Genomic DNA, 10,679 nt, shown 5'->3' on the forward strand with positions numbered 1-10,679 from the left:
TCATACTCAATGTCACTAAGGATCACATAAGACAGTGCAATAGACTACGACGGTAACATTGGGAGGTAGTTGGTAGTTGGTAGTTGGAATATCGAATATTCAACAGCCTGCTAGTTACCAGTTGGGGATTCGAATACTCAATAACATATGATAGTTAGAGGTTGATGTTGATATTTAGCTGTTATTAGCGAACATCCAACAACCAGTTGGTAATTGGGGTTTCAGATTCTGTCCTGTTTTATGGTTGGAAGGTAAACATGTGAAGAAATCACGCGCCAAATGTATTTTTATGCCTGAACACAGATGTATCTTTGTGAGAAACACTGTTTTAATTTTTAACCAACTTTACCGTCATAACGAGACTGACCATTCAATGTGCATGTAGCTTTTTACTAGTATTTCCGGGTAGAGCGATTGGCTACGATGTACCTGCAGTCAATTGTATAAAGCTTGACAAGTTGTCCGTAGTCAAGACTAGGGAAATGAAACCATATCCTATTGTCATACCTGTGGGACAACTCTAGATGCCATTCATCGCAGGTTTCGCGGCAATTTGGATACAAAATTACTCCTTTGGCGAATATTCCATCACTCCCCTCTTAGGTTTCAAAATTTTGTTAAGTTTTTGTTTTGTGACGGTGTCAAGCCATAATGCAGCCATATAGTGCGTGGGCAGACATTTAAATAAACTCAACAACAACAACACTGACAACAACCAGAATTATGATCCAAGAGCAAGGATAGAAACTATTTAAAAGATAAATGACGATATTTGCTGCTGCTCATTAATTAATTTGATAAAACTCTGACAATACGCGGACTCTCCTGCGTTTTTGTAATTTTTCCGATACAATTTTATTAAATATATTAAACAGTTCTATCTTTATTTGTTAATTTTCTTTTCCGGTTACCACGTTACAAAGTCCAAAGCGGCGTATATTACATAGTTGAAAGTCAATAAACATAGGAGTTGTTACATTCTGTCTCTAAAAAACCTCGTTGCAAGTATTTCAACTCACAAACATACATTTTTATGTTCACTAAATTTAAATATTCTTTGTAAAATGTAGTTTGAATTACAATCATTTGTCTTAAATATACCACTTGATACGATATTTACAGAAGTAATATAAAAACTTAAAGAAAATGAAACTAAACAACAACAGCAAACAAGTACATTTGACTTCAAACTTACAACATGTTTTATTCGCTATTATAAAAACTGTGTTGTACAAAACACGATTGATGTACAATCTTGTCACAGTTTCATTACTGAACAATTCAATGGCTCTAAATATAAGACTAAGGCTTTCCACTTTATTAAACAAACATGTATTTGATTTATTAGTTTTTGTGCATCAATGTTGTTATATATTTGCAATATTGGATACCTTTAATATTTCATAAAATGGTACTGAGATTTTCAAAATGTTTCAATTTAATGTTCATATAGATCGGCATTTTACAATATTGCAAATTCCTGCTATCAAAGAAGCAATATAGTTTGTCCGACGTAACGGTCATAATCATACAAAGCTGTTTCAAGAAGTACCACGGTATTTCAACGAAATGCGTTTTCTTCTTAAACTGACATTCTTAAAAAGCAAGCTTCCGATAGTCATGTGGTAGAACGATGTTATACAACTGAATTGAAGGCATTGATGCAAAAATCGGCTGCTTCTGAGTCCAAAATTAAAATAATGTCAAAATTGTCTATCTGTGAGAGTGCAGCTTTAAAAATGATATAAGTATCAAGTTCCGTGATGACTGTCGTTGTATTTTTTGTCATCACCACAATACAGTGTCATGACCTAAGAATGTATTATTATAAATCCTGTTTTAGAAATGTGCATTCACACAAAATAACTAAAACACACACGCATAATTAAGCTAAGTGTTTGTTTGAACTGTTAGATTACACATCCATTTAATGATGAAAAACCGTGTTATTGATATATTTGTGTGGTTCGTTGTTTATATCAATGAAGATGTCGATGGGGTCTGCTTAAAGTACAGCATATTTTGAAGCAACTGTTTTGCAGCTGAAATCGATTAAACAATTAATATGTTCAGCCACATTCGCCGATCAGACAAAAAAACAAACAACAACAACAACAAAAAACATACTACCGGTGCTAAACAAATACCGGACAAAAAGTATCGATTGATCCCAGTATAAACTTTTATGAAAGACTGACAAATATCCGTATTTGAGGCATTTCCGTTGCACTGTGTGCTTAGACTATCACGTTACATAATCGTATTGTCTTTATTATTATATTATTTTTACGAATCTAAAGTCTGACTCTGGACTCAAGATGAGAAAAGCGATTTCGGAACAAATATTTCATCTGTTTTGTGAAAAAAACTGTTAATAACAATGCCCTTCTAAGTCGTTTTTCAATAACAATTCTCGATCTGTGTTTGTTTCGCCATTTAATGTCAACGTTTACTCTTTACTTGCTTGACGTGTCTCTGTAGTATGAGTTGTATTATTAACAGATGCTCTGTAGCCTTATACCGTTCAAAAGATTTCGCATTTTGAACAGAACAATAATTGAAGTTACTATCAATTTTCATTGAAGTTTTCATTGAAAAAAGTATATTACAGTTCAATCAAAGAACTATTGTCACTCTGTACCATTGAGTTGGCAGTTTTAAAGGAGGATTGACTGTCTTGACATAAAAGATCGTCGCTGAATTGTTAAGCATGGGGCTAAAAGGTTTAGCAAGGAGTGAAACTCTCCGCAATTGGTCCAAACATTTAGCATGATGGTGAAACATTCAGCATGGGGCTCAAACGTTAAGCATGGCGCTATAACATTCAACATAGGGCTCAAACGTTCAGCATGGGGCTCAAACGTTCAGCACGGGGCTCATACAATGCGTTAAAAAGTGATGATGTCACACATATTGACCGGCCGTCTGTAATCGGAGGTGAGCTCGCATCGCGCTATCAACACCACACGTCAAACCGTTTGGTTGCAGTAATAAAGTTCGGGTCTCGTGTAAAGAGAAGTCTGTTTTCTTCCTGTGAAAAATGTTCGTTGCCATACAGCAGATTGTTAGCAGTTGTCTCGCAGGGCAAGTCAGAAAAGTATAGAGGACGGATATCTTGATATCTTGGACACTGGATAAGGCATGGGATATGGTTTCAGTTAAACCGCAGATGCATAGTGGTGTTTCGGATAGATTACGGCGATTGAGATCAAACTGCAGAGTACCACATTAACTCAAAAGCGTATGTGATATATCTGCATTATTCTTGTGCCAAATTTATAAAGATGTGCTGGCCATGATATTGTTCTGCTTTGAAATTGTGTTTTAAATGCCGGAAGTGTGGGCGCTGATCGCACACTGAAATTGAGTGCGTTCCCTGATTGTGAGGGGCAAGAAGGAGGAACCGTAGGATTGTGTTCGAGTGTGTATTGTTGGAACGTCATTGGCAGAGCGAAGGAATTAGAATTAGTTGTTGTGAGCAGGAATGCGGTTGGATAAGTATGATGAGCTGGAGTTGTTTTTCATTTTGTAGAAAAGTATGAGTCTATGTTGGCGTCTTCTTTCAGCCATATATCCAGTTAAGTTCATTGAGTAGCCGATCGATGTTACAAAAATTGATGGCTCCTGTGATTATTCTATACGGTTTCGGTGTCGTTTTTTAGGTTTTTAGAGCAATTGTCCCTGACCACATCACTGTATTAAAAAGCGGCCTGATGAAGGATATAAACGTTCGTTCAAGGCTTTGTCGAGATAAATGGTATTTCAGAGATCTAAGAATATCAATTCGCCGCCAAGATTTGTTTACTATAGACGATATTTGTAGTGCCCATTTAGCGTCGTCTGAGAGGGTTAGACCAATATGCTTGTGAGTTTCGACATTTTCCACTGGTACTTGATCCATAACAATTTCGGGATGCGCTCGCTTGATACGTTTTCGTGAAAACAACATCTATTCTGTTTTGGCAGGATTGAAAGTTAACAACCAGGACTTGGACCTTGTTAGGATTTTTGACAATTCGTGATTAGGAACGTAGCTGGCTTTAATGGGGTCGTCAACGATACTGTACAAAGTTTGTACTACAAACTGGTGTAATCAGCAAAGAGGCGAATATTGGCCTGAAATGTCGACGACAATGTCGCTTATGTAGACAAGAAAAAGGAGAGGATCAAGGATAGAACCTTGTGGCACGCTGGTGTTTATAGATTTCCAAGTTGAAGGCGAGTTTGAAATGACAACTCGTTTTTTTTGCGGCTCAAGGTAATCAAGTAGTGAACCTTCTATACCAATGGAAGAAAGTTTGTAGAGAAGACCTCGGTGCCATACTCTGTCGAAGGCTTTGGATATATCGTAAAAGACAGCACGAACTTCTTTACCTTCGTCCAATGCTCTACAGATGTCATCGTAAAGATACGTGAGCTGGTTGATTGTGGAGTCGCCTTTGATGAAGCCAGATTTTATTTTAGTAAAAATGTTTTTTGTCACCAGGTAGTTGTACATTTATTTGAAAACACAACGTTCCATGAGTTTTCCGACGCAACTGAGAAGTGAGATAGAACGAGGATTTGAAGGATCTGACGTTTTGAAGATTGGTGCAACATTTGCAAGTTTCCAAGAGATAGGAAAAACTGAACGGTGAAGTAGTTTGTTGTAGAAGTTAGAAAGTGGTTTAGCTAATTCGTCTGCGCATTATTTCAGTAGCCTCGAACTAACTACATCTGTTCCGGTGGCTTTAGAAGGATCAATAAGAGATACAGCGTCCTTTAAATATTGTGTCGTAATGTTGATAAAAGTGATGAGTCGGTTGTTGGTAATTCTGGAGGATCATGGTTAGAACTTTCAAGGTTGGACTGTGAGCAGAACAGGGTGTTAAGGACGGATGCTTTAACTTCGTCAGTGTTTGCTTCCATGCCGATTTCAATCAGTGTAGGAATTCCTGATGATTTATGTTTGTTTGTGAGCTGTTTCGCCAGTTTGAGCCACTTTTTTGCTGTCATGTTGTCTGTGTTTATTTGCTCAATAATTGTTTTTCTGGTAGTCAGCCTTTGGTTTTCGAATTTAAGATGTTGTTTCGTTTCAGATTTTCTGAATTTAGACCACGTATCTTCATCGCTTGTTACTTTAGCCCGTTGGTGCATGTTATGTCGTTGTCTGATTTTTTTTCTAATTTCATTTTTTGGTTTGGTCCAATATTAGCTACTTTGTTTGGTTTATTCTTTGATGCTGCTGTTGTGATTGTCTTAGATATATTATGAGCAATCCTGTTAAGTTCGTTGTCGATGAGAATAGAATTCCAGTCGGTCGACCGGAGATAAGTTCGATACTTTTTAAAACTACCTTTCTTATAAAGCCAGTTGCGTCTGTTGAAACATGACTGCGATGGTTTGGTAAATTTAAATACGGTTACAATAGGACAATGGAATCAAACATGAACTGGTATGAATGGGTCGGCTACAAAACTAGAAAGAGCATGGTGCTGATGTTCACGAACATGAGATCAATAAGAGCATTCGATTGCTCAGTTAAGTGGATGGGGGAACTGATAAGCTGCTTCGCATTGATACGGATGGAGCGATGTTTATGTTAAAATTGCCAGTCACATGTATATTATCATAATGGCCATTGAAGGCTCCGTCTAGACTATGTTCCATGTTTAGCCTTTGGGTGTTGTTTGAGTTTGGGGGACGGTGTATTCCACCAATGAGAAGTCTACGTCGGTAAACATGAAGTTCAACCCAAAGGGCCTCGAGTCCGTTCACATGTAGCTCTGTTCGTTCTTCCCTCACATATATAGGAATATGCAATATGCGGGCTATAGCGAAACAGTATAAGTGCCGCTATATACATATAGTATACCCGGTTACACATTCCCCCTCTTTTTTTGAAATTCGTCCTGGAATATCAGAGACAAATTTGCAATGACCTAGAGGCTTATCGTGCAACACAGGCTCCACGTTGGACGCCAAATGTAAGAAACTGCACACACTGCTTTGTGTACCTGACAGGGTTCGAGCCCACGACCTTTTGCTCTGCAGGCGGACACTCTACTGCGTCGCTATAAAAGGTAGCTCTATAGCGAGACAGTATAAGTGCCCCTATATACATATCGTATACCCGGTTAGACATGTGAGACTCAAAGTAAAACACGTCTAGTGTTCTGGCGTCAGGTTTGCAGCAGCAATTACGCCGGTATGTATTTATGGTGTTAGAAAATGATAATAATGTATTGATACGCCGAATGAGAAACTCCAAGGCGAATGAGTGAAAATCGGACGAAATACCAAAGAAATATGCCTGTAATATATGTGACATTATTTATACATATGTTAAACAGAGTACTGAGTAAGTTAAACAAAGATGATGAGATCAGTTAATTTTCACATTGATGTAGTATCATAATACATTTGTAATATGATTATGTTTAGCAAGGACATTTGTCTTTCAGAAGAAACAGTATTTATATAAATAGTTCATAGTAGCTGCTGTAGATCGTGGATGCATGGTGGATTGGTACTAAAAAGTCGAATGAAAGACGTTGGTTTGTGTGTTTGTTAATGTATGAAATTGACAAGACACGCGTTATTTAAACAGTTAATTCATCCGTAGGCGATTGTAAGATTTGTCACTTTGAATTGTTCGAATTTTGTAGAAATTTGAGATAATATATGTGTGTAAATACAGTAAGCGTATACTCATGAATCCGAACAAAACACCATCATGAAATACTAATAACTTGTTTAAAAAAAAATAAACTCACAATGTGGATATTGCATGATATGACTAACAGTAATGGCAATAATCCTTTTGAGGAAGACTAATTATCAATGATTAGCATTGTTTATAATTACTTCATGTGAAGGTGAAACACCCAGCGTGATATGTAGTTTAGTTAATCTTATTGTCATGTTGTATTTTTCAGAAAAAAATAAATAAGCGTAAATAACTTGTAAAGAATGGTAGAATATATTCAATGGTAGATTCCTCGCATAAGTATAAGAGCATCATGGACATTATAAGTATCAAAAGAAAATACACAATAATGAATCGGTGAAAAAGGACAAGGTACAAAAATTAGGCACATACATCAGTGTGTAAAGTGCGATTATGAGTATAGCCGAATTGGTGCAAAGCAAAAATAAAATGTATATCATGATGTAATCCTTTAAAGGGACTGCACACCAGATTGGCACCAAAACATGTTTTTTCTGTAACGAATCTCAGGACAATTATCTAATAGAATGTGTTACGCTTTGATATCATAATTGTAAAAAAAGTACCAAAATGTAAAATTAAATGTGTCGGAGACCGGGTTCGAACCCGTGTCGCCGAAATTGCAGTCCAGCGTCGCATCCACAACCTACCTCGGTAATATCACATGGTAACACCGACTAGCCAATCACGCAATAGGAATGAATTCTACCTGGTAGACATACCCAGTAATCTTTTTTAATGGAAAAATACGTAATAACTGTTAAACTTAAATAAATTGTAAATTATGTGGTACTTCAGGTATAAGTTTCAATACATTGTAAACATCGATGCCAAGTTTATGTCAGTTTTCAACAATTTTCTTTTATTTTTCGCTATTTTATCATACGGAGTACAGCCCCTTTAACATAAGAGTCTAAATCAATTTGTCATGATAAGAAGACTATTCATTACATACAATGTATACTGTGAACATTTCGTAGCATTAAAGTGATACAGCATGAACGTGATTACCATCAAGGAAAATAAAATGTAATACACAATTGGTTTAAAACATAAATAAAAGACCCAGGCATGAGCACAAAACAAGTGTGTCGTAATGCGCTAGTATATATAGTAATAGTACTACAAAGCAACAATGAACACAGTAGGAATTTCGTTCCATGAATATGATATCAAAATGAAAGTAATTACCATTAACCTGGAGGATGATGCAAAGCAGTATACAATAACACCAACAATTTTTTGCTCTGTGAAATGTGGTGATTTAAAATAGTTATTTGTGTCAAATGGAAATTATTTTAAACTCTGTGAGTACAAAATACTACATGTTGATGCATATGTGAATTTCAGCGTGAAATGTTTACTTTAAATGCTGATATTTAATAAATAAAACTGTTTTCATCTTTCAAATTCCAATTGAGAGGACATATTCACCGAATATTTGCTTGTCAATTCCATGTGGATTATTGAGTGATATGTGTTCACCAATTACCGAAAACCATAAACTGTTACCTGTGACTGAGCGCTTGGGGCAGGATTTTCGGATAGCGGTGCATAATAACATTTAACATTTGTTACTTTTCCACGCATGAATTGTCAGCTCTCAAACAGAAACAATGGGAATTTCCACTGAAGCTTGGCGGGTGAGAATAGGATCATTTTCTCAGCCCATTAAAACTAAATTGCATTTGCATACACTTAAAATAAAAAAGGTATCACTTTGCATTCGCATACTGCTGTTTCTTCTGTTAGCGGCACAATGCATAGAGATGAACCCAGGTCCCGATCTGCGTGAACGGGCCCAACGTCAAAAATCGGTCGGAAAAGGCTCGAACAGGGGCAACTCGGTCGTCAGTGGGAAGTCTGCGACAGCAGTCGAGTATGACTCAGAAAAGACGACAAGAATTCAACCCTCACAGGACACGCACCATACTCTGCATACTTCACAGCAGCCCGGACCCTCGGATCGTGATCGACCGAAAATCAGACGTCAATTAGCAGCTGGCTAAATAAGGAACAACAACATGCAGACGACGAACCATTGGTATTCTCGGACAAGTCTGACTCGGAGAGTGAAACCGCGGATGTAAATGTGGCCTCCATATTACTTGAAATTCGTACAGATGTCAAGAAGATGAACAAAAAGTTTGATAGCCTCGAACATTCAGTAAACTCACTGAAAAACGAAAATAAGGAAATAAGAAAAAAAAAATGAACAGCTGAGAGGCTCTGTAAATAAACCAACAGAGAAAATGAGATCTTATGAGACTGAGCGATTCAGAAAAACGACAAGATAAACTGGATATGGCTCTGAGAAAGAATAACCTGAAACTTTATGGTATACCATTCTCTGACAAAGGAAACTCAATTCAGACTGAACAAAAGGTACGGGATTTTTTCTCACAAGAATTACATTTAAATCAGGAAGATTTGCAAATCGATTTCGCTTACAGGCTGGCGAACAGAAAAGAAAGCGCTATTTTAACGCGATTCTCCACACTTAAGAGTCGTGATGCAGTCCTTTATGCTTTCCGACAAAAACGCAAGCAAGGACCTGTTAACGGTCGGGTGGTGGAAGATCTGCCTGAACGAATAGTAAAATCCCGCACCGGACTGTACCCATTTTTGCAACAATGCATAGCAGAAGGGAAAACTGCCAGGTTTAAGTTAGACAAACTGATAGTTGACGGTGATGCATACGAATTCAATGCTGAAACAAAAACGCCAGTATTAATTCCAAAATAGGGGTTAGGTCAAAGCTCAAAATGCAGTCAAATTGTACATAGTTTTAAAGATACTTATATTAACATTTGCTCTTTGAACATTCAGGGATTAAAGAAGTATGAAAATGATACACTTTTTAAAACATTCTGTAAAACATTCGATGTAATTGGTTTATACGAAACTTGGGAAAGAAACTATGGTGAATTCAATAATTTTTTAAGTGGCTACACATGTATTTCGAAAATACGGAATTGTAAAAACAAGAGGGGCTCTGGTGGCGTCATGGTTTTAGTGAATGACAAAATAAGCCATCATTTCAGACAAATATATGAACATTTTGATGAATGTGTAATATTACTTGTTGCAAAGGAAATTACTGGTCTTTCACATAATTTAATAATGATGTTCACATACATAGCACCAGATAGATCTCCGATTTACGATGACGTCAGTGTAAACGGCATTGAAATTCTACATGACAAACTGCTTGCGATTGCCTCGGATTTTCCCTCGGCGTATATGTTAATTGCAGGGGATCTTAATGCAAGAATCAGTAACAAACTTGACTATATACCTAATGATGACGTCAATTTCATATTTGGTGAAACCGCTTACCCTAGTGACGTATTTTGTACACAGAGAAACAATAAAGACGTAACACTAAATAGATTTGGTATCGCTCTTGCTGAACTTAGTTGTGTTTTTGATATACATATGCTGAACGGGCGGATGGGCGATGATAAATTGGGCGAGTTCACATGCACTGCGAATGGCGGGAGAAGTGTAGTAGACTATATACTAACATCAACACCGCTTTTTTGCCATGCTGGTCATTTTGAAGTTGGGGAGAGGATTTTTCAGACCATTTCCCTTTAAAACTGAAATTGAGAATTTCTGATAAGAAAGAAAAATCAATTGACAACTCGAATTTGAAGACCGCAATCATTATAAATGGGATGAGAGTTGTCGTGAAACGTTTTTAGAACAGTTTAATACGCATTATACTGATTTTGAAAGCATGTCGACAGAGCTGACCTTTACTGAGCAAATGAATGCTTTTATGATGGCGTTTAAAAGTGCAGGCAGTTGCATGAAGAAAAAACGATGCGGTCCCCAAAATAAACCGTACACTTCAGTTCAGCCAGAATGGTGGGATGAGGAATGTTCTGAACTTAAATACGAGAAATTACGGCGTCTAAGAAAATTCCGAATAACAAATATTTACAGTGATTTTGAAATATACAAA

This window comes from Mya arenaria, chromosome 9 (assembly GCF_026914265.1).
Source record: "Mya arenaria isolate MELC-2E11 chromosome 9, ASM2691426v1".
NCBI lineage: Eukaryota > Metazoa > Mollusca > Bivalvia > Myida > Myidae > Mya > Mya arenaria.